Below are 24,030 nucleotides of genomic sequence, written 5' to 3'. Positions count from 1 at the left end.
TAATTCTGATATATGTATGTATGTATGTATGTATGTATGTATGTATGTGTGTATGTATGTATATTATTCTTTCAGTGGAGAAAATAGAGTTCATGTGAGAAAAAGATTGCAGCAGTTAACAAAACATGAATTACTCTTGAAAAAGAACAAAATATGTTGACTTTTAAGTTACTCTGACTTCACTCTTCATACCAGTGGTGGGATTCAAAAAGTTTTATCACCGGTTGGGTGGGTGTGGCTTGGTGGGTGCATTTTGCGCATGTGCACATACTTTGCGTGCAGACATGCACCAAATACGCACTTTGTGTAGGCACAGAGGCGTTCCAACTCATCTCCTGTAAGCCTGCACTCTCCCAGTCGCTTCAGCAGCTGCCGCGCATCACTCTTCTGTGCCGTGCAAAGCAGCTGCGCTTCAAAAACAGAGGATAAAGGTGAGTATGGGAGCCCGTTGGGCAGTTGGGCCCAACAGCACAGTGGCAGAGAGAACTGGTTCGGTCTCCATTGCTCATTGCCATTACCAGCTGGGCAGAACCGGTGGAATACCATAACCTGCTGGTGTTTTGAAGAGGCCTGAAGACATGGCTCCTTACTCAGGATTTTGGTGAGGATACCTGAAGCCTCCTTTTAATCATTTTTCCCCCAACCAGTTTCTTATTTTGCCATCTCTACCTTTCTTGTATATTGTCTTGTTTTTATGTTTTAAATTATTCGTAAACTACCTGGAGTCACTGGGAGAACAGGTGGCATGTAAATTTAAACAACAATACTTCTCCAGAACAATAGGAAACAATTATAAGTACATACACGCAAATCCTCTGAAAAGTCTAATTTCTCTACCTTAAGAGGCACAAGTTGCAAAATCCAGCATAATCCTGGCGTGTTCTATAAATAAAATGTGTTTGTTACAAGTCGCAATTATTGTGCACATATATCTGTATCTCTCTGTGTGTAGTAAATACACATACATGTACAAACACATCTCCAAAAATCCAGACTGTAGAAAAGGGCAGGGCCAAGAAAAACTTTTTAAAATAATTATATATTAACATTAGTTGCTTATACAATAAACTACCCCTTGTGAAATCAATTAGTTCCTATCCATATGTGTGTGTCATCCTTTCTCTTACTTTGTGTATATATCACACATATACATGCACAGAAACACAAAATCACCAATTCACATAGATACACAAATTCCACTCCCTCCTTCCAAGCAGAAACAGCAAAAAAAGAAAAATATAGAAATGAGACAAAGGAATGGGAGCTTTTCCCTGAGATGGGAAGAAAACAGAGAAAAACCTGAATATAGATAATGAAAGAAGAGGTAACTAGCACACAGAGAGGGGGGAGGGAGGAGGGAGGGAGGGAAGAAGAGAGAAAGAGAGAAGTGTTGTTTAGATATGACAATTCAGGCAAGTATTCACGGAAAATGCTTCCAGCCTCTCTGCTTTTCAACAATGTCTGCCCTTCCATCCACATCAGAAACTAAGGCCAGCCAGGCTTTTCACTCCTCCCCTTAACTGAGTTCCAGGTTCAATCACATCAACAACTCAAATAACAAGAGTGTGTATTGCGTATGTGCCTCTGTGTATCTGTGTGCCACATATAAGAGCAAAAATTAAAGCAAATTACATAAGATTTCTTCTCTTTGCTACTGTACTGTGTGTCTAAATTGCAACATTTAATTCATCCTGTTTTATCAGTGTACCATGTTTTGTAGATTACTCTGTAGCCCATTATAAAGTGGATGAATTATACATATTAAAATAAAGGGACAGATACAATCTCAGCAGTTAAATACATTTTAACAATAAACATGGATTCAACAATACAGATGCCATGTCTACATAAAACACTATGTCCAGACAAATAAAGCAAAACATGATGGCTGGTTTATATTAGGGTTAAGATCCTGATTGATGTTCCCAGCCAAAATATGAGTGTTTTTAATCCTACTGAATTCAATGACATGTCCAAGAACGTGTAACATTACCATTATAATGCTATTTTATCTAATTTTCCAACAAGTCATTCATATCCTGTTCTGTTTCATGATTTTGTTTGTTTATTCATTCATTTGTTTGTTTATGAGTGTATACAACATGTAACAACCCTACTAGGTAAATGAACAGGAAAACACTGGAATGGTTATTAGTAAGTTGTCATAATGAGTTCACCAATAGAAGAATGCCTGTGCCTCAATGAACAATAGGAATTAAAAAGAATGAAAAATAATGCAGATATTTATATGTTCTGTTTTCTTTGGATCCCAGCAGAGCAAAGTCTAAGAAGCATTCTGCCTTCTTCCACAGGGGAAAAAAAGATATAATGGATAGTGATTGCCAAGAAATCACAGCTATCTTTAATTTTTTAAAGTCAAGATCATTTGCAGCAAAGTTAGAATCAATACGATCATGACTCTACTCTGATCCAAATGTCTATCTAACACTGAATAGCCAATGAGATGGGGGTTATTATTACTGTATCATTACTATCTTCAATTCCACTGTTTGTTTGTTTTTTGAGCACACAAAACAGTGTCATTCCAGCCACATTTTAGGCTAGGGTTTTGCTAGGGTTAAGTTTAGAAACAAGTGGATGAAATATTCATAGACAAACAGCACACATTTCCCATTTAAATATATACATATAATTAGACATTTTTTTGCCAAGTGCCAATGTATATTTAGAAAAAAATATAACCAAAAAGCAAAGGAAAATAATAAAACTTTGTAGTGGCCTTACAAAAAAATCATTTAGAACACTTATTGTATATTTATTTTATTGTATTGTATTTGCCACTAAATGTATTTGTATTTGTCAATAAATGTAAGTATAAATACAGGAAATGAGTATGAATAATTGGGAACAATAGGACAGGGATGGTAGGCACGATTGTGCACTTACATACCTCTTAGGAATGGGGTGAGCTTAATAGTGGTTAGTTTGAGGGAAAAGCAGTGTGGGTTTGTGGATGTGACAACAGAGTCTGGTAGTGTGTTCCAGACATTGACAACTCTGTTGCTGAAGTCGTACTTTCTGCAATCAAGTTTGGAGTGGTGTACATTAAGTTTATATCTATTATGTGCTCTTGTATTGTTGCAGTTGAAGGTGAAAAAGTCATTGATTGGTAGTACATTAAAGCAGATTATTTTATAAACTATGCTTAAGTCAAACCATAGGCGGTGTAGTTCTAGGTTATCCAAATTCAAAATCTCAAGCCTGGTGGTGTAGAGTATTCTGTTGCGAGCAGAGGAGTGTAGTACTCTTCTTGTGAAATACTTCTGGACATGCTCAATTGTATTAATGTCCGATATACTGTGCGGATTCCAGACAGCTGAGCTGTATTCAAGTATTGGTCTAGCAAAGGTTATGTATGCCCTAGTTAGTAATTCAGCATTACCAGAGGAGAAGCTTCTTCAGATTAGATTTACAACTCTTGAAGCTTTTTTGGCAATATTGTTGCAGTGAGCTCTTGCACTTAGGTTGTTAAATATGAGTACTCCGAGGTCCTTAACAGAGTGAGAGTTGTCAATGAGGTTATATCCATCTAGATTGTATTTGGTGTACTGCTTTTTTTTTTTAACCAATGTGAAGGACAGAGCATTTGTTGGTCAAGATTTGGAGTTGCCAATTCAGACACATAATCGAGGTCACTTTGAAGGATGGTAGCATTATTGGTGGTGTTGAATAGTTTTATGTCATCCGCGAAGAGGATGCAGTTGCTTATAAGGTGATCGCAAAGGTCATTTATATAGAGTATAAAGAGTGTGGATCCTAGAATGCTGCCTTGGGGGACATCACTGTTAACTGGTGCAGGATTTGATAGGGCATTTTCTATTTTTACTATTTGTTGTCTATTTGATAGGAATGCAGCAATCTACTTAAGAAGGGACCCGGAAATGCCACAAGAGTTTAGTTTTAACAGTTGTTTGTCATGTACCACTGAGTCGAAGACTTTGTAGAAGTCTATATAGATTGCATCTATTGCTTTACCCTGGTCAAGTAGTATAGTCCATATGTTTTTGCAGTGTAGGAGTTGCAGATTGCTGGACAATTTTTTTCTGAAACCAAATTATTTTTTGGAAAGTAGGCTGTTTGACTCTATGTGGAGGGTAATGCATTGGTTGATGATTGATTCCATGACTTTGCACGTGACACAACACAGTGAGATTGGTCTGTAGTTTTCAACCAGGTTGGGGTCACCTTTTTTGAAGATAGAGATAACTGTTGCTAAGGACCATAGGTTCGGTAAGGAGCTGGTTCTGAGTGATATCTCATACATTATGTTTAGGGGTTCTGCTATGGCAGTGGAGAGCTTTTTTAAGAAGTATTCACATAAGCTGTCAGAGCTAATAGATAAGGATGGTTTTAGGTAACCTAGTGCCTTTTCTACATTATCTTCTGTAAAATCAATATGCAGAAGATCATTGCAGTTAGTTGTGGTACGACTAGGAAATGTGGGAGGTGAGCCATTGCTGTTTACAAAGACTGAACTGAAGAACATGTTGAAGAGGTTTGCCTTAATGGCTTCATCGCTACAGTCTTTCCCATTTGGTCCTTTTAGGGGTGGGATGATTCTTGAGTCTTTAAGTTTGGTGTTTGCAAAGTTATAGAAGGCATGGGTGGATTTTGTGTGTAGGTGGTTTTCCTCTTCCTTGCAGGGATAATTGATGCATTCTGCCTTTATCTGTCAGCATAAGGTGTTGTATCAGTTTTACATAGCTAGTTTTGTTTTTTCACCATAGTGATTTTTTAAAATTGAAGTTTCCTTATTGTTTTAGGTAATTTGTTTTTATTGTTTTTGGGGGTTACTAATGGAACATACAGTTTAATGACGCTTTTGAGTTCAAGCAAAAAAGCATTGTAATGGTCTTCTGTAGTATTACAGCCAGAGAACAGAATGTGCTAATCAAGAAATGATAGGTCGGAGGCTATGAGTTCATAATTGGCTTTTTTAAAGTTGTATTTGGGGGGTCCATCATTGTCTTCTTCTTTGTCAGGGTATAAATTTAGACAAAAGTCAATCATGCTGTGGTCACTGTTTGTAAAGGGTTCCTGAATTTGTATGCCATAAATTGAGTTTGAGCTCTTGCAGAAGATGAGGTCAAGGCAGTTGTTTAGTCTAGTGTTGTTATTTACTAATTGATCCAGTCCTAGTGTAGTAATAGCATTGTACAGGGTTGCATGTATGGGTTCAGATGTACATTCATTTAGGGTCCAATTTATAAGAGGTAAGTTGAGGTCACCAAGGAAAATAAGAAGGTGTGGGCAAGAGGCAGCCCACGTCAGCAGTGAAATTAGCTTGTTTGCATGGATTATGTCATAGTCAGGAGCTCTATAGCATAGTAAGAAGCAGACTGTGGTATTTAAGGACAGTTCACAGATGATGGTCTCAGGAAGAGCAAGCTCCTGTGAAATTTGAATCTTTTTTAGATTTAGAGACTTTTTATAGAAGATAGCAACTCTACCTCCTCTACGGATTTCACAATCTGACCGATAAATGTGATATTCTCTTACTGTGGTAATGGAGTCTGGGAAAGATGCATTCAAACACGTCTCACAGACAAATATAATGTTGAATGTGGCCGTGCTTAGTAAGATGAGGAATTCATGCATTTTGTTTTTGAGACTTCTTGCGTTGAGTAGTTTGCATTTAAGATATGTAGTAGTGGGTCTGGAGGAAGTAAGGGGTGTACATGCCTAACATTGATTGTTGGGGTGATGGCTATTGGGATGGAAATTGTGGGTCTTGCTTTTGATACATTCTTTGCGGTAGTCAATGTATAGGTTAGTGTTTCCTAATTCTTGGAGTCTTGTATGTGTATATATACATACATACATACATACATACATACATACATATGTATATGGATCTTTGGTTATTCGGGTTTTCTTCCGCATAAAATTGGAAGTATCTACGCAACGTTTCGATGAAGTCTCATTCATCATCTTCAGGCTTGTGTCTTTGGCTCTGTGCTTCTCAGAGTAATGTGAGCTTGAAGCTGCTTCTTCCTTTTAACTGCTAGTGGGGGTGTGACTTGATTGGGTGGGGGCTTGGCTGTGTTCTGATTGAGTGGGGGGCTGGCTGTGCTCTGATTGGCTGGGGGTGTGTTCTGTTCAGGTGGGGGCTTGGTTGTGCTCAAGTTAGTCTTAGTTGCTGGGGGATTTGAGCTGGTGAGCTGTGATCCTGCTGTTTGGCTTCGCGTTCGTGGTCAAGCCGCATCTTCATGGTGGGCGTCAGTTCGCTTCATGTATGGGTTGGAGGGGTTTGAAGTGGGTACTGATGCAGCTGCGGTGCGGCTTCTGGTCCATGGTCATGTCTCATCTTCTGTGTGGGTGTGAGTCTGCTTTCTATGTGGAAGTGTGGTGGTAGCATCTTGTGTGGCCCTCGTGGGTGTGGGTCTGGTGTCATTCTTCATGTTAGGTACTCGTCTGTTCATGAGGGTGGGTTTCCAAATGGCTGGTAGGCGGGAGGTGTCATGTCATTTATTCATGCTGTGTGGGCGTTTTTCTATCTCTATGGCTTCTCTGATTATTCTGTTGTTGAAGTGTTTGGTTTTGGCGATAGTTCTGGTATTTTTAAAGTCAATCTCATGTCCTGTGGCTTTGAGGTCTTGGACCAGGGAAGGGGTCGGTTCTTCTTTTTTGATTGAGTTCTTGTGTTCTTCAATGCATGCACTTATTCTTCTGTTAGTTTGTCCGATGTATGTGGTGGGACAGGCGGTGCAAGGGATTTCATATACTCCTTGGTTTTCTAACTCGATTTTGTCTTTAGGGTTTCATAGGATGGTGGATATTTTTCTGTTTGTGCAGAAAGCTGTTTTAATGTTGTGTTTTTGGAGGATTTTGCTGATTTTGTCTGTAGTGCCTTTTATATATGGGAGGAGGGCTTTGCCGATCTCTTGTTCTCTGTCTTGGATTTTGGTTGGGGTTTCTTTTTGGATTAGGTGGGTAATCTTCTTTCTTTGGAATCCATTGGCTGTTAGTAAGTTAGTGAGAGTGTGTAGTTCGGTTTTTAGGTGTTGTTCGTCGGCTAAGCATTTTGTTCTGGAGATGAGTGTCTCGGCTACGGAATTGATCTGCGCTGGGTGGTGGTGTGAGAGTGCGTGCAGATAGCAGTTTGTATGTGTTTTCTTCTGGTAGATGGTGTGTCCTAGGGAGCCATTGGATTTTTTGTATACTAAGAGATCTAGGAAGGGAAGTTGATTGTTAGCTTCTGTTTCCATGGTGAATTGTATTTGGGGTGTAGGCTGTTGAGGTGTGTGAGGAAGTTGTTCAGTTTTTCTTTCCCATGTGGCCAGATTATGAAGGTGTCATCTACGTATCTGAGCCAGAGTTTGGGTTTGTGATCATATTTTTCTAGAGCTTGTGTTTCAAAGTGTTCCATGTAGAGGTTTGCAATGACAGGTGAGAGGGGTGATCCCATGGGTGCTCCTTCTATTTGTTTGTATTTTTGTCCATTGTAGGTGAAGTATGTATTGGATAGGCAGTGGTTGGTCAGATCTAGGATGTGCTTGGGGGGGTTGTATTTGTTTTGGATGGCTGTCAAGGCTTCTTTTATCGGCACTTGGGTGAAGAGGGATATGACATCAAAGCTCACTAGTAGGTCTCTGGGTTGTAAGTTTTGTTTCTTTATGATCTCGATGAACTGGAATAAGTTTCTTACGTGTGAGTTGATAGATTCTGCATAGTTGTTTGGCGAGAAATTTGGCTAGGTTTTGTAGAGGTGAGCCTATGGAGCTGACTATTGGTCTAAATGGGGTTCCTTCTTTGTGTATCTTGGGGAGACCATAAAGCTTAGGGCATCTGGATGATTTCTCTCTGGGTATGATTCTTTGCTGGATTTCTTCGCTGATGGGGAAGGCTTTTATTTTGGATCTGGTGGTTTTTTCTAGGTAGTTGGTGGGGTCTGTGTTTAGGGGTTTGTATGTGGGGTCTTGGAGTAGGTTGGTTAACTTGGTTTGGTAGTCAGATGTGTTCATAACCACTGTCACGTTGCCCTTGTCTGCTGGTAGGATTATTATGCTGGTGTCTTCTTTCAGGTTAAGTAGTGCAGTTTGTTCTTCTTTGGATAAGTTGCTTTTGGGTGGTTTGCAGAGGATGTTAGTGATTTCGAGTCTGATTCTATTAGCATCATCAGGGTTGGTTTTGGTCAGGCTGGTTTCAACTCCGCATATGATGGCTTCTGTGGGGATGTGTTTGGGAGCGACAGCAAAGTTGAATCCTTTCGAAAGGACATTGGTTTCGGCTTTGGTGAGGATCTTGTCTGAGATGTTGTGCACTGTTTGTTTCATGTGTGGCTGTGAGGGGGGAGGAGTTTGTTTCTGGCATTGTTGTAGTTTTCTGCGTTTGTTGGTGTGTGTGTCTGTCTTGAGGGTGGTCTGTGTTTCGGCTCTCCAGACAGCAAGTTGTTTGGATTTGTCCCAAAGTAAGGGGTGAATATTGTTGCTGAGTCTGAGGTGAAGTGTGAGGAGATCTTTGTTGATTTGGTCTAGGAGGAATCTTTTTATGTGAAGTTCGTTTCTAATTAGGGCCAATTCTGTTCTTTTTAGGATGCGTTTGGTGGCTGCTGTGTTGGTGTGGAATTTCAATTGGAAGCTTGTGAGGATTAAATTTTGATCTCGGCAGTTGCATAGGAATGTGAGGTCACATAAAATGGAAGCTCTTTGGACTTCAAGTTTTTCATAAGTCCTGGTCAGATGGTGGGTTTCCTCCCCATAGAGGTGCAATATTTGTTTTCCGAGGTTCTCGCGGGTATTTGTATGTGGATCTTTGGTTATTCGGGTTTTCTCCTGCGTAAAATTGGAAGTATCTAGGCAATGTTTCGATGAAGTCTCATTCATCATCTTCAGGCTTGTGTCTTCGGCTCTGTGCTTCTCAGAGTAATGTGAGCTTGCAGCTGCTTCTTCCTTCTTCCAAGCCAGGTCCCCAAACAATGAGAACACACCCTCACTCAATCAGAACACAGCCAAGCCCCCACCCAATCAAGTCACACCCCCACTAGCAGTTAAAACGAAGAAGAAGATACTTCCAATTTTACGTGGGAGAAAACCCAAATAACCAAAGACCCACATACAAATACCCGCGAGAACCTCAGAAAACATGTATGTATGTATGTATGTATGTATGTATGTATGTATGTATATGTAGGTCTAGGTGTGTTCGGGTCTTCTTCCGTGTAAGATTAAGAGTATCTTGGTGACGTTTCGGCGAGGTCCCACTCGCCATCCTCAGGCTGCTGCTTTTGGCTTCTGCTTACACTGGCATGAAGCTGAAAGCACCAGTCTGAGGATGGCGAGTGGGACCTCACCAAAGCCTCACCAAGATACTCTTAATCTTACATGGGGAAAGACCTGAAAACACCTAGACCTACATACCTGTACCTGTGAAAATCTACGAATGTATGTATGTATGTATGTATGTATGTATGTATGTATATGGTATTCAGCTTTGTTCGGGTAGTTTCCCACTTCATTATAGTTGTGCTTTTAAAGTTGTAGCAACGTTTTGGCAGAATCTCATCTGCCATCCTCAGGCTTCTGTATAGTATTCGTCTGTGAGTCAGACTTTCACAGCTGTTTCTTTTTTTTTGAAAATTTTATTTGGGTTTTCACAAAAACAAAATACAAATAAAACATCTTTTTTGAAAATAGCATGGTCCCAGATTATCACTTCTTCATACAGACACAAAACTCAATTTCATGCTCATTTTTATATTCTATTCCATATCTTATTAGCATTTTATATTTTCTACATAGTTTTTCCCCTCTTTTAATTTTCTCAACTTTGTTTTAATTATCTCATCTCAATTCAAATCATTATATTTATACTTTTGTCTGTCCTGTTTCAATTTCACACTTCTGTAGCTGGGGTTTTCTATAGTGGCTAGGGTTTCGGTGCCATTGAAGTCAATGCTATGACCTGTGGCTTTCATATGTTGGGCTAGTGAGGAAGTGTGTTCCAGCTTTTTTACTGCATTTTTGTGTTCATCCAGGCAGGTACTTATTCTTCTATTGGTCTGTCCAATGTATGTGGCAGGGCATGATGCACAGGGGAGTTCATATATGCCTTGGTTTTCCAGGCAAAGATAAAATTGACCTGGAAAACCAAGGCATATATGAAGTCCCCCAAACCCTAGCCACTATAGAAAACGCCAGCTACAGAATTATCAGAGAAGCCATAGAGATTGAAAAAAGACCTGAAAGCATGAATAGAAGAGATGACTCCAACAGACTGTCAATTATCTGGAAGCCTGCACTCTCAAACAAAAAACTCTCCACACCACAAGCCAGGCAAACACCTGGGCACAAACAGACCACCACCACCCTGATACCTCCAGCTCAAACACACCCCAACCAGGCATCCAGATGAAACCTAGCTTCCTAATAAATGATAGCCATCCATTTACTCGGAGCCAAGCCGCACTAAAAGCCTCCAATACAGGAAACACAATGTTGCCAGCCAATCAAGACAAAAAAAGCTACAAAACAGACAGAAGATATTAGAAACACCAATCAAGCAGAACATAGCAAACTCCAAGACCAATAAACACAGACCAAGACTCCCAACCAATCAGGATGAAGAAAAAACCATTCTGGCACAGCAGTAGGCTAGCACCAAATTTAAAACAGAAACGGCTGTGAAAGTCTGACTTACAGACGAACATTATATAGAAGCCTGAGGATGGTAGATGAGATTCTGCCGAAACGTTGCTACAACTTTAAAAGCACAACTATAATGACGTGGGAAAATACCTGAACAAAGCTGAATACCGTGTGTGTGTGTGTGTGTGTGTGTATAATGCTAATATCCATAATGAATTTTATAGAGATGAAAATCATCTATTAGAGGGGAAAATATGTAGGTGGTGTTCAAATTCAAATAAATGTTTCCTTCATTAAAAAAAAAAAAAAACACTTCATGGTGATTGTGTTACTTTTTTCAGCCAAAGCAATTTCCTACCCCTTTAAAATAACATTAATCCAAGCAAAGGTATATTTTAGTTTTCCAGTACATATCATTTGCAAGCAAATTGTTCTCTCTCTAAATAGGCTCCAAGGCTAGAAAAGCTACTGGATATGAATTGCAGCATAACATACAACCAAGGATTATTGTGTGTCTGGAATAAGTAAAAACAAAATCCAACTTGTGCACTGTCACTTAAGCTGCTCCATTCACAGATCCAAATTAACCTGTTACATGACTCGTATCTTGTATATCAAATAAACCCAGTGCATTGGAAAGCTAATGTCACAATCATTCTGACCAGTGACATAACATTTTCAGGACTGTAAAAGTTATTTACCCTACTTATCGCAGAAGATGCTTCCATTATTAATATTATAGCATCTGTAGAGATGGCTGAACCAGTTCTAACCATTTGTCTCAAACCTGTTGAAATACTGGCTTGCTCAACAAAAAAAATAAAACATATTAATGGTTCCATATTTAAAATTCTTGCTCACTCCAAATTTAATGGATGCCTTTGGAGCAAAACTACTCATGTTATTGCTCTATTATTCACTCTATGGTGCAAATATAAATAAGTAACTAAACAATAGCTTATTCCAATAACACAAGAAAGACATCTTAAATTGAATTTGACAAAACAGTATTTCACACACTCAACTGAAGAACTCTGAAATTGTTCATATGCTTCCCAGCTTTAACATCAGGTGACTTTTATAGGTATTACTCATTACCCAAAAGGTTTTCAGTAATCTTTCAGTCTTCTTGTTACAGCTTCATCATACTCTCAAAAATTCATCAAAAATCATACCAAATATGGTTTGTGTTAATTTAGAACATAAAATACAGTTTAATTTTTCCAATCTATTTTTGTTTTTTTTTCTTGTAGTAGTTCTCCAATCATATAACAGCATAAGATATTCGCTGTTGAAGGAACTAAAGCAGTGTCAATCCAAACATGATGCCAGATAAGCCAAAGGGCAAGATTGACTGAAAATTTGAGATGCTCTTTAGAGACACCGAACATTCAGGAAGCTTTGAGTTTCTGCACATTGATTCAGCGGTAAAGTTATCAAGAACAACACATCACTCATGCCTTCATTCCTAAATAGTATCAGGTAACAAATCCCTATAGATGACTTCCAATACAAGTGGAAACTAAAAAGATAAATTAGACATGCAGAGGAAATTGGAAGGGAAAATCTCCAAAAAGAGTATTTATCATGCAACAATCACCACAAAGAAACTTTAACAAGGTCTAACAAGGAGTTTGATATTTGTTCTAATATAGTCTGCATTTTATAGCCAGCCTCAAGTTTTTAAGAGCTTCTTAACTTTAAAAAAAATTTCAATAATAGTAGTCCTGTCTACCCTTCAATGCTCTTTTAGATCATGGTTCTTTTAGATCAACTATTTTTGATATGTCTGTGGATATTCTCAGTCACCCAGGTCATAGTTGTCTCAAAGGTGCCTTTTTCTTCAAAAGGTAACTAACTGCACTGTTTTTTTTTCCAGGAGGAGGAGGAGGAGGAGGAGGAGGAGGAGGAGGAGGAGGAGGAGGAAATGTTTCATTTCTCATCCAAGAAGCTTCATCAGTTCTGACTGAATGGTTGAGGATGGAAGGATTTATATTCCTTGCAGTCATTTGGTCATTAGCATTTTTTGGGAGAATCATTAAAACATCAAGGAAAAATGAAGTCCAGTTGCCTTTTGAAAAAGCACCTTTGGGGCAACCATGGCCTGGATGACTGAGAATCTCCATAGACTTTTCTCATCCAAGAAGCTTCATCAGTTGTGATGGTGGGGGTTCGAAGGGTTAGTACTGACATTTCTGATATAGTTTATCACTTGTATTGAAAAAACTAATCCCAAGACAATCATGTTTATTAAATGATAACTATATAGAAGTAGTATGGATATAATATTAGATAACACATGGTACAGATAATGTAATACTTTCTCAAATGCAATGCTGTCTGTTAAAGATAATTACTCTATATTAAAACACATCTTATTTGTCCACTTGAGTGTTGTAGTTCTGGAGAAAATAGTATGGTTATTGAATCTGGTTATCACCCCCATGCCCATTGTTAAGGCTCTGGATATAAATTATATATATTATACAAGTACGGGCTGTTAAACAGATATATCAGTGGCATTAATGTAATTTGATACTATAGATTGTATGGGGGAATACACATATGCCACAGTAGAAGTTATAATTTAGAAAATAATTTTATGCATTATCCCTCCTATTCTTATCCAGAAATGATGGATCAATTATTTCTAAGATTTAGCCCCAGATTTTTAAAGTAGCGTGGAATGAAATAAACATGTTCATTTGAATAATGTATTCTTTTCAGTATTTGTTCTAAATTAAGCCAAGACATAACACCAAATTATAGTTACAAAATTTTGTACTCATGGCTTCCATCTAATTATTGTTTGCTACCAATCTATGAACAAAAGTCTGAACTTATTGATCATGAGGAGTAGACAATATTAAACTAGGCTGATTTGCGATCATAAACCATGATTAAAGACACACCTACTGTTGCCCATGCTATCCATATTTGTTTTTAGCTCACCCTGCAGCCAGAGCCAACCAAAGAAGGTAACAACCAACTCAAATAATAGCTTGGCTTTTTATGGCATTGCTCCCATATTAGTTCTGGGCACATGCCCTGCATTCATACAATAAGCTTAAAAACAAATCATGGACAGCTGTTTTCTGGCCTCTCCTAGTGGGAAGGAGAGGAAAAAATTCCAAAAAGTGATACCTGAAAAGGCAGGAATGCTCTTCATAATCCATAAAGCTATTCAAAAGGTTAGAAGCAGGCTCATGATCAAATAGCGCACACCCACAGATTAGCCAGAGCATGAAAATGTGGTGGCAGGGCATGTTTTGCTAGCTGCTAGGCAGATGGTATTATGAAATTATTATGTTTGAATCTTCACTGGATCTTGAACTTCCCAATAATCCTGCTATTTGTTCACCTAAACCAATGTTTCTCAATCTTGGCAACTTTATATGATGTGTGAACTTCAATTCCCAGAATTCCCCAACCAGCCATAAACTTACGATTTACTTATTGTTTGTCATCAGTCTATCAACAAAAGTCTAGCCTATTGATGACTAGGGAATTCTGGAAGTTGAACGCCACATATCTTAAAGTTGCTAAGACTGAGAAACACTGACCTAGACAAACAGGAAGTAGGTCAATCACCCTTCATTTTGACAGTACCTTTTTCTCAATCTTCTTCAACCCACTTTAAACATCCTTAATTTTTCAGGGCTTGAAATTGCTTCCACCCCAACTGCTGGAACAGTGTAGCCAGGGGTGGTATCCGACCAGTGTAACTACCGGTTCAGTGATTTTACGTGTCGCACAAAGCAGCTGAGGTTTAAAAAGCAGGAAATAAAGGTCAGGTAAAGGCCCGGGTGGGCAGGTGGGACAAACAGCAGCAGACATAGAACTGGTTCTATGTATGCTCTCTGTCTGCTGCTCTTCAGAACTACCGGTTCTACAGAGGTGGACAGAACCGGTAGAATCCCACCCTTGCGTGTAGCCTACAGAACATTATAAAACTCTGTTACATTAGAAACATTGAGCAGATAGTAAATACAACATTGCAACAGTATTATAATAAAAGACACCTTCAACATCAGTTCTGCAAATATAGTCATAGTAAACCAACAGTAATCTACATCACAGGTAGTTCTCAATTTATGGCCATTTGTTTAAGGATTGTTTGAAGTTGCAGTGGCACTGAAAACAAGGGACTTATGTCTGGCCCTCACACTAATGACCATCGCAGCATTTCCACAGTCACGCGATCAAAATTTAAGTACTCGGCAACCAGCATGTATTTACAGCAGTTGTGGTATCCCAGAGTCATGTGGTCACCATTTGCAACCTTCCCAGTTGGTTTCTGACCAGCAAACTCAAGGAGGGGAAGCTGGACCCTATGATTCATTTAACAACAGCAGTGAACTGCTTAACAACCATGACAAAAAGGGAAATAAAACTGGGCACGACACACTTAGCAACTGCTGCCTCGCTTAGCAGTGGAAATTCTGGTCCCAACTGTGGTCAAGAACTACTTCATCTTTCTTCCTTTGTATTTCTGTATGGAGCCAAAAAAGAAACACTTTTCATGAGGCACTCCAGGGAATGGATAATGTAATGTAGAAAAAAATGATGCCTATCTGATCCATCCTAGCACAATGAAACAGACTAGCTCATGCACTTGGCTGCTGTTGCATGCTAACCTTCATCCATCTCCTTTTGGGAGCGGGGGGGATGCTAAATGCATTCATTCATCATTCTATTTTGAACCTGATTGTGGGCATCTCTTTCTTTCACCGGCACACAAAAACAACTCTATCGCAAGCAGGCATACTCTTGAAACCTGCTCCCTATCTTTTTACTTAATGGTGCAAAAATACTAAAGGGTAAGTACTCCGGTTTCATTTTATTACCCACCCAACCTAATTGAACTCAAGGCATATTTCCCTGTTGGTTCCCTTTCTTTATATTCATCAAACCCATTTTTTTCCCCTAGAGAGAATAAGCCTTGAATATTGTATTACACTCCTTTTGTTTATCATGTCTTCTCCAAAATGGAGCTCTGCATTAATTTTTAATTGCTTGGCCAAGTCACAGCAACCAAAGGAAACTCATTTCTAAAACTCTGGGAAAGAAAATACTTTCTTTTTTCTTAAAAAGAAATGCTAAAACACAGGATTCTGGAAGCAACTACTTGATGTTACAGTTTGTTGGGTTCTTTTTTTAAAAAAAAATAAGGATGAGAAGATGACTACACTGACAATTCTTCCATGCCCAGATCATACCCTCCTCACTAAATTATCTCATGGCGAAAAAGCAACTATGCCATAATGTAGCACAGTTAGTACCACATTTACATAAACAAGTCTCTGGCCTCTTCTTTTCTCTTGCTTTTTGCTCTGTGCATTACCTACAGTAAAGCTGCATTCACAAACGTACTCTTGGGTGTCAGAATAGCATCAACACAGACCGCACTTTCAATGCATGATAAATTCAGAAGCAAAGGCAGATTCAGAAGGGCAGACAATTTCTAGGGGGAATCATCCACAACAAATATTCCCATAGTCACCCTAAACCAGTGGTATGCTGGAGGTGGCTTTGACTGGCTCACAAGAGCTGGTTCTTACATTTTGAGGTTGGTTTATCTTTTTTATTTTTTATTTTGTGAGCTGATTGAGAGCAGAGCTGTGTTACAATGCCCAGTTTGTCAATTAGCTGTTCCACAGCCAGTGGTACAATGTGGCAGCAATGGAGCTAGCAAAGCCGGTTCTTATACATTTACAATGCACCACTGCTCCAAACATACATCATTGTAAGACTGGAGGCTAATAATAAATGATACACCACTGCTCATCTGAAAGGAGTATTCACATTTTCTGTGTATAACACTGTCCCTGTAATTATTGGGTGTCTCACTATATCAGAAAGAGGAAATCTACTTGTATTTTAAATTTTTAGAGTAACTTTGGCCAAATGTTTTAGAGGAGCCAGGATCTGGGGAAAGATATCAAAGGAATAAGAACCTGGCAGATCTTGGCATCTCCTGAAAAAAAATAATAAGTAAGATAAGACCCTGTTAATACTTGCACAGGAGAGCACCAAGGCTATGTGGGATAGATTGGGAAGTAAAAAACAAATGAATCTCAGGAATTTCATTATACTGTCCCAGAAAACAAGGTCATATCTATTTCGTTGCCAGAAGTCAAGCTCAGCTCAAAAGTGACTTCAGTTTTTAAGAGTGCTCAGATAAAAAATGAACTGACTTGAAAGCATCCTGCTTATTGGAGCAGCCCTTTCCAGTTTAAATTTTTTTCCCCAAGCTGTCTGAGGTGCCTCAGTCTAAAGGAATTTACAGACTCTGTGTAGAGAGTGAAAATGTGTTGAGGGGAATTCTGAATCGTGAGCAGAGGAAAAAGTACACCGAACTCTCCTGGCTTTTCTCAAATACAGGGATTCTGCTCAGTGGTGAGATGAAAATAATGGTTGATTCTAATCCAGACAAAATTGAAAAAGTCATAAGCAATCAAGATATTTATTGTTTAGGGAAGCAGGGACGCACAAGAAAATAAAGTGGCCCATTTTAGGAAATGCAATAGTGGAAAATTATTTCTAACTGAGTGTTGAATTACGGGGTTCTTATGGATGGCCTTTCAGATGTTTCTTTAACAGACAAGATAAAGCAGACACAGCAATAATGCGCCCATCACCATCACCACCACCAATATCAGAGGTGGTATTCAGCAGGTTCTGACCAGTTCTGGAGAACTGGTAGTGGAAATTTTGAGTAGTTCGGAGAACAAATACCACCTCTGACTGGCCCCACCCCCCATCTATTCTCTGCCTCACGAGTCCCAGCTGATCGGTTGGGCCTTCTTTTGTCCTGCACAAGAGAATGGAGCTGGAAAACAGGTTAGTGGGGTGGGGAGGGAATGGAGATTTTACTGTATCCTTCCCCTGCCACGCCCACCAAGCAATACCACACTACTCCAACCAAGCCATGCCCACAGAACCAGTAGTAAAAAAAATTTGAATTCCACCACTGATCAATATGTTCATTTGTTTGAATGAACCAGGTCACATAAACTAAATAATGATAATTAACAATGGTATATTTTAAAATATGGTACTAATGTATATTTAAAACAAACAAAAAGAGGTCCAGCTCTGCTTTAGCCAACAAATAGAGCAAGAAAAATCGAATGGAGCTTACCAAACAGACCATTGTGATGTGGTCAGACAGTGAGATACCATTCTCACAATTTTATGGGATCTGGTAACCTATCAGCAGTTCTGACATAGGCAAAAAATAAACCTGCATGATTCAGTAACCTTGAAAGGATGCAACCACATGTGTTTCCACATCACTGGCAGTTTCCTTATACTAGGATGGGCAATGCATTTGGGCATCCTTTCAGAGTCATCAGAATCGCTGACAATTGCAACCACCAAGGAAGAAATGGTGAACCAAAGACACATCCACTGAAAGCGGACCAATGACTGTGGCAAAATGAAGCTAATACAAGTAGTTCTTGATTTACTATTCGTTTATCAACCATTTAAATTTACCATGGCACTGAAAAAAGTGACTTACAATCAGTCCTCGCATTTACAACTGCTATAGTGTCCCTGTGGTCACATGATCAAAATGTAAGTCCTTTGGCAACTGACATGTACTCATGACAGTTTCAGCATCCCAAGGCCAGGAGAACACATTTATACAGTACCATGGGGCCTCTGACAAGCCCAGTTAATATGGAAATCCAGGTCCACTTAACAAATCTTATGAGTCACTTAATGACCACAGTAATTTACAGAATGACCATGGCAAAAAAGGCTTCCAAAACTGGATGTGATTCACTTAATAATTGCATTGCTAAGCAATGGAAACTATGGTTCCAATTGTGTTTGTAAGTAGAGGCCTATCTGTAGACTGGACAAGGTGAAAACTTGATATCTTCCCAGGTGCTCCATATAGTCACTTCTCACAAACTCTGGGAAACAAGGGGATGAATAGCCATGTTGCTGAAACCGCAGTTGGCGTTTTCAAAATGTTCCAGGTTCACATATTTCTAATCACTTTCAGAAACTGCTTGTAAACTGCTTTTTAGGTATTAGGAATCTTTCAATCGGCAAGTTTTATAGCACTGGGATTAATTATAAAAATACTTCATCTGGGAAATGCTTTTGTTTGAATTTTCTTTTTTTTAAAGCTATCATAGGATGAAACTTTGAAGATCGGATACTGGAGGGAACCAGAAGGAAATAAAAATTACAATTAAAAGAGGAAAAACGCTTAAATTTGATTTACTAATGCAGAATGAAGGAAAATATTTTAAACAAGGTTTACAGCATTGGAATTAATTATAAGAATACCTCTTCTGGGAAATGGTTCTCTTTGAATTTTCTTTTAAAAAAACCATCACAGGATAGGACTTTGAAGACTGGGCACTGGAGGGAACCAGAAGGAACTAAAAAATGCAATTAAAGGAAAAAAAACACGTAAATGTGATTTACTAATATTGAAGGAAATAAAATATTTTAGTATTGGACATATTGAAGGATATTTTGAACAATGGACCCAGAAGTTAATGTTAGAGTGTGTGCTTCTATGTTAAAATATTTTATGGAAGAGGAACAAGTTTTATCTGACAAAATTAAGTGATATGAAAACGAATTTAAAAAGGATAGGCTATAAGAATGATATGGAAAAAGATGCCACACTGGATATTCAAAAGACACTGGCTGATGTCTTAATAATTAAAAGGATATACTAATCACAAGATAATTTTGGCCAAGATAATTTTCCTTTATTGGATTTGCAAGAGAAGCTTATTAAAGCTTTGAAGTACTTTGTGAGAGGGGACAAAAAAAATTAAAATAAATCAAGTTCTAGGACATTATTTGAAAAGGCTAAAGAACAAGACTGTTAAAAGTAAAAAGGAAGAAATATAAAGTTGGCTTATTTGATAAGCCATATATAGATATATATATATCATTTTATTTTTTTAAAAAAACTTTTTATTTATGCAAGTTTTAATAAAATTACTTTTAAAAAGAATGGACAAATATGCAGTTTCTCAACAAGTGCAAAAATGTCTAAAAGGCATCAACAAAATATCTTGGCAGAAAGCAAGCTGCAAAGTGCCTAAAAACTAAGATGCAACAATTAAAATTCCTACACAAAAAGGACAAATGAAGGCCATATTTCCAATCTGGTTATTTTTATACTTTTGTAATGCTATTCTTTTTTTTTAGCAGATCCATAGATTTTCCCCAGATAGCATGGATCAAAAAAGATATGGTTTTGGTTTAATACCTGCTTCTTATACATTTAGTGACTATTTGAACTTGAGACAGCATTGAGCAAGTAGTCATTATAACCAGTTCCTGAAGTTCAGCTGGCATTTCTAGATATTTGGCAACTGATCCAGATTTCTGATTGTCACAGTGGTCACATGAAACCAAACTGCAACCTTCCCTGCCAGCTTCCCACAGGCAAAGACAATGGGGAAGTCGTCAGAAAGTGAAAAGTTGCAAGCACATGAGGTCCTTGTTTAAAAACAGTAACTGGGAACTGCCAGAGCTGCCAGAGCTGAATGGTCTGGTCACATTGCATCACACTTTATGACTGCATCCCTTAGCGACAGAAATATCTTTTGGTGAAGAAGAAAGCTTTTGCTTATGCCATTCTAGCTATTTAATGAAGTAGGCAAAATTGTACTAAGTGTAATCTACAATTGGATCATGACCAGAAAGCAGTTCCATTTATCAAGATGGCTCAAGCATTCCTTGACATTACTGGAGATAAAATCATCATAAAGAAAGGAAGCAATTAAATAAATAATTTCTATCACTGTTACTCAATAGCACTGGAATTATTAACGCAGCCATTGGGAAATTCTTTTCCCAAGAAAAATGTAGAAGTAAGCTGCAAACTTTTACAGAATTTTTAATTAAGTTAACTTTCACTTCCAAGCTAATTAGATCGTTACTGTCCCTTTCTCATAATCAAGCAAGGATGAAAACGGTTCATTTATCCCAAATGGATTTTTGTTGGTCCCGTGTCATTATTAGACCCCATATACATATATTTGGAGACACTTCTCCAAAAGGACTTTCAATTTTGCGATTTCTAATCACATCAGAGGCATCTCAAAGAAACCATGGAATTGGTAGCAAAGAACTTCATGTATAACTACTAAGTAAATAAAGTGGAATAGACAAAAAAAATGTAACATCTGATGGAAGAACTCTGAAGTAGATGGTTTATATCTGACTTTTCAGTAGCCAGTGTAAATAAATCATACAGCTTTATGGCTTACACCTTTGCAACTGGCTGTGAAAGGAGTTTCCTGAAGAGGGAAGATGCCTGTAATATATAAATTTGTCAGATATGTCTAAAAATATCCATGGGTATCAGGTTCCTGGGAAAGGAAAATTCTCTACTATTTTCACTATGCTAATCATTCTAAAAATTGTCCTATGTGCCAGAAATATCACAACATGTCTTAATTTAATAAATCTGCATTTGAGAAATAAAAAATCTGCAGTTATTATACACTATTAATTAGAATTTTTTAATGTGCCATGGACACTATAACTACTAGTAGTAGTTTTTGTGATCACTGTTTTGAATCTCACAGGACTATGCAGAGATTTAGACTCAAAGGTGGGAAAGTGATCTGGAATGTTCCTAAACATACTGTATTTTTCACTCCATAAGACACACTCGCCCCCTCCACAAAAAAAAAGTGGGTAGAAATGTCTATGCATCTTATGGAATGAATATTGCATCATAGACCGTGAAGTGTTTACCTCAGGGGTCTCCAATGGTGGACCGGTGCCGATCCTTTGATGAATAGCAACCTGGCCACGGTGGCAGGATCCTTTTACAGTGCTGAACCCCGCCTCTTCTGTCTATCATTGCCCGCCTCTTCTGTCTCTTTTTCCTCAGTGCAGGAGTCAATAGGCAGAGGTGGCACATTAGATGATACCGATCTGTGGTTACGGTTATTTTTTTCTTGTTTTCCTCCCCTAAAGCTAGGTGTGTTTTATGGCCAGGTGCGTCATGGAGTGAAAAATATGATATACATTGCATCTGTTTGGAAATCAAACACATTTTTTGCCTGGAATTGTGCAAACTCAAGAAAAGATCTTAGCTTTTTTTAATGAGTTACTGACAGATGAACTCTAATGTATTAATTTCACTTTTTCCTTCCAACCCAAGTCTCTGCAGAACCCTAAACCCAAGTGTCAAAGGTGTGAGGGAGAACTTGTAGAAGAAATGTTCAAGAGTAATACATAAAAGGACACTTTTAAGCAAGAATGTCGTAAAAGAATTTTGGGGAGGAGCTGTCCTTTGTACATCAAGCTACATATGAAAGTTCCTAAGCAGGGAGGCACAAATTTGGGGCAGATGGGGAAGTGACACTTAGTCTGAGTGGTAAAGCAGAAGCCCCATTCCAAAAAGTCAATGGAGTAGAATAAGAAATGAATAGGATCGGAAGTAAAAAGAAATGTAATTAAATTAAGTTCATTAAATATAGTTAATGTAATATTTCTTAAATATAGGTGACATGGTAATTTCCTAATTTGGAGAGGATCCAGGGCCCTGGGATCTCTGAACAGGATGCCGACAGAAATTGAGCTGAATAGTCTTCAGCCCCAATGTCATACACAAATTACCTTTTCTCCTTCTTATGGAAACAAGGAGGCCAAGTGCATGACCATCACCAAACAAGTAGTCCCACAAACCATCACCCAATGAACTTTTCAGGCTCAGTATGTGAAGAAGTGGCATGGGCAAAAAAACAAGACCAGGACTGAACCATGCTTTCAAGTTTTCGGGAACTCTGAAGAATTGGGTAGCTGCAGTTTGAAAATTGTATTTTGGAAAAGCGTGCACGCTATACAATGAATATCCGCAGGCACTGCAATTTTACATGACCACGTCTTAGACAGCCATATCTCACTTTTGTAGGTCATTCCTTTTCTTCTGCTCTGTACTAACATAAATTTGTAATGTCCACTTGGAAACTTGCCCAAGAATAAAGGTAGTTCTCAACTTACAACACTTTGTTTAGTCACCATTTGAAGTTACAGTGGCACTGAAAAAGTAACTTATGATGGTTTTTCACACAACCATTGCAACATTCCCATGGTCATGAAAATTGCAATGTTCTGGGGTCATGTGATCACCAATGAGGAGCCAGATTGTTGGGGGCAATATGCTGATTCTGTAAACTGCTTAGAGAGGGCTGTAAAAAGCACTGTGAAATGGTATATAAGTCTAAGTGCTATTGCTGTTTTGCAACCTTTTCACAAGCAAAGTCAATGGAGAAGCCAGATTCACTTAACAACCATGTTACTAAGAATTGCATTGATTCACTTAACAACTGTGGCAAGAAAAGTTGTAGAATGGGGCAAAACTCACTGAACAAATGTCTCATTTAGCAACAGAAAGTTTGGGTTCAACTGTGGTACTATGTGAGGGGCTACATGTAGATTACTTTTCAAACCAAATTTAAACTTTTGTCTTTTCTTTCCCCTACTATAGATGCTTCTGCGCACTTTCTTCTAACACATGGGTATTTCACTAGGTGAAAACTAGGTTAATTTCACATTAAATGCAAGCCAGAATATCTTTTTCCTCACCTCTAGATAAGGCTTGAACAAATGCAGACATTAGTTGTACAGGTGAAACTTGAAAAATTAGAATATCATGCAAAAGTTCATTTATTTCAGCAACTTAAAAGGTGAACCTAATAAATGAGATAGACTCATTACATGCAAAGCAAGATAGTTCAAGCCGTGCCACAGGCTGATAGCTTCCATGCCACACCGCATTGAGGCAGTAATTGCTGCAAAAGGGGCCCAAACCAAGTACTGAGTATATCTGCATGCTTATACTTTTCAGAGGTCCGATATTGTTCTATGTACAATCCTTGTTTTATTGATTGCATGTGATATTCTAATTTTCTGAGATTGTGGATTTGGGGATTTTCATGAGCTGTAAGCCATAGTCAACAGAATTATGACAAATCATGGCTTGAGCTATCTTGCTTTGCACGTAATGAGTCTATCTCATATATTAGTTTCACCTTTTAAGTTGCATTACTGAAATAAATGAATTTTTGCATGATATTCTAATTTTTCAAGTTTCATCTGTACCTACAAGAGATATTTGATTTGTAAAATATGTACACAAACACACACACACACACACACACACACACTATACAAATCACATACAAACTTTAAAATTGTTATATTCTCTACTAAGCCACTGTAGGATTTCTTTAGGGAGCCTAGGCTCTAACAACAAGAATTTATTCAATGAATATTCAGATGAATTTCTCCAAAGAAAAGTTGAAGGCAGGTACAAATTCTCCAAGGATGAGGGAAGAAGTTTTTGCAGATTGTAATGAAGCCATTGCACTTTTCTTTGGCTGTAGCAGGAGCAATGTTACTGCTAGTATATGAATACACA

At 38.3% G+C, this 24,030-nt stretch overlaps 1 protein-coding gene and 1 pseudogene across 9 annotated transcripts in view; both read right to left on the bottom strand.

Annotated features, from left to right (window-relative positions):
- TSPAN4 (tetraspanin 4) overlaps positions 1-24,030 on the bottom strand; it is a 754,211-nt gene that overhangs the window by 396,665 nt on the left and 333,516 nt on the right. The window lies entirely within an intron of this gene.
- The window catches only part of LOC148128094 (uncharacterized), a 142,742-nt pseudogene continuing 123,467 nt past the window's right edge, over positions 4,756-24,030 (bottom strand).

Source organism: Pseudonaja textilis, chromosome 1 (assembly GCF_049901715.1).
Source record: "Pseudonaja textilis isolate UNSWEBS1 chromosome 1, rPseTex1.2, whole genome shotgun sequence".
Classification (NCBI taxonomy): Eukaryota; Metazoa; Chordata; class Lepidosauria; order Squamata; family Elapidae; genus Pseudonaja; species Pseudonaja textilis.
Note: the sequence above shows the minus strand (reverse complement) of the source record. Positions and strands in the feature narration are given on the sequence as shown.